Genomic DNA, 1,969 nt, shown 5'->3' with positions numbered 1-1,969 from the left:
AAAGTTATTATTTATTTCCTTATTTCATGATAAATGTTTATTATTCATGCTAGAATTGTATTAACCCGAAACATAATACATGTGTGAATACATAGACAAACATAGTGTCACTAGTATGCCTCTACTTGACTAGCTCGTTAATCAAAGATGATTATGTTTCCTAGCCATAGACAAAGAGTTGTCATTTGATTAACGGGATCACATCATTAGGAGAATGATGTGATTGACTAGACCCATTCCGTTACCTTAGCACTTGATCGTTTAGTATGTTGCTATTGCTTTCTTCATGACTTATACATGTTCCTATGACTATGAGATTATGCAACTCCCGTTTACCGGAGGAACATGTTGTGTGCTATCAAACGTCACAACGTAACTGGGTGATTATAAAGGTGCTCTACAGGTGTCTCCGAAGGTACTTGTTGGGTTGGCGTATTCCAAGATTAGGATTTTTCACTCCGATTGTCGGAGAGGTATCTCTGGGCCCACTCAGTAATGCACATCACTATAAGCCTTGCAAGCATTGTGACTAATGAGTTAGTTGCGGGATGATGCATTACGTAAAGAGTAAAGAGACTTGCCGGTAACGAGATTGAACTAGGTATTGAGATACCGACGATCGAATCTCGGGCAAGTAACATACCGATGACAAAGGGAACAACGTATGTTGTTATGCGGTTTGACCGATAAAGATCTTCGTAGAATATGTGGGAGCCAATATGAGCATCCAGGTTCCGCTATTGGTTATTGACCGGAGACGTGTCTCGGTCATGTCTACATAGTTCTCGAACCCGCAGGGTCCGCACACTTAACGTTCGGTGACGACTTGTATTACGAGTTTATGTGTTTTGATGTACCGAAGGTAGTTCGGAGTCCCGAATGAGATCGGGGACATGACGAGGAGTCTCGAAATGGTTGAGATGTAAAGATCGATATATTGGACGACTATATTCGGACATCGGAAAGGTTCCGAGTGATTCGGGTATTTTTCGGAGTACCGGAGAGTTACGGGAATTCGCCAGGGAGTATATGGGCCTTATTGGGCTTTAGGGGAAAGAGAGAGGGGAGGCTGCGCCCCCCCCCCCAATGCTTAGTCCGAATTGGACTAGGGGGAGGGGCGGCGCCCCCTCCTTCCTTCTCTTCTCTTTTCCCTTTCCTTCTCTCCTATTCCTACTACTTGGAAGGGCTCCTAGTTCTACTAGGAAAGGGGGAATCCTACTCCCGGTGGGAGTATGACTCCCCTAGGGCGCGCCATAGAGAGGGCCGGCCCTCCCCCTCCTCCACTCCTTTATATACAGGGAGGGGGGCACATCTTGGAGACACAACAATTGATCCCTTGGATCTCTTAGCCGTGTGCGGTGCCCCTCTCCACCATAGTCCACCTCGATAATATCGTAGCGGTGCTTAGGCGAAGCCCTGCGTCGGTAGAACATCATCATCGTCACCATGCCGTTGTGCTGACGGAACTCTCCCTCAAAGCTCGGCTGGATCGGAGTTCGAGGGACGTCATCGAGTTGAACGTGTGCAGAACTCGGAGGTGCCGTACGTTCGGTACTTGATCGGTCGGATCATGAAGACGTACGACTACATCAACCGCGTTGTGCTAACGCTTCCGCTTTCGGTATACGAGGGTACGTGGACACACTCTCCCCTCTCGTTGCTATGCATCACCATGATCTTGCGTGTGCGTAGAATTTTTTTGAAATTACTACGTTCCCCAACAGGGAGAAGGGTCTCCCCTCTGGTCCTTGGTCTCCATGGCATGGGAGGGGCGAGAGCCCCTCCGAGATTGGATCTGTCTCTCTGTCTCTCTCTGTTTCCGCGCTTTCCTTCTGCCCTTTCACCGTTTCGTATATATATGGAGATCCGTAACTCCGATTGGATTGAAACCTTCGCCCAGATTTTTCTCTGAAAATTAGCTTTCCTGCGGCCATAGGAGAGCAGCAATCGCCTTATGGGTGGCCCACGA

This window comes from Aegilops tauschii, chromosome 5 (genome assembly GCF_002575655.3).
Source record: "Aegilops tauschii subsp. strangulata cultivar AL8/78 chromosome 5, Aet v6.0, whole genome shotgun sequence".
In the NCBI taxonomy this organism is placed as follows: domain Eukaryota; kingdom Viridiplantae; phylum Streptophyta; class Magnoliopsida; order Poales; family Poaceae; genus Aegilops; species Aegilops tauschii.
This window is presented reverse-complemented; position numbering follows the sequence as displayed.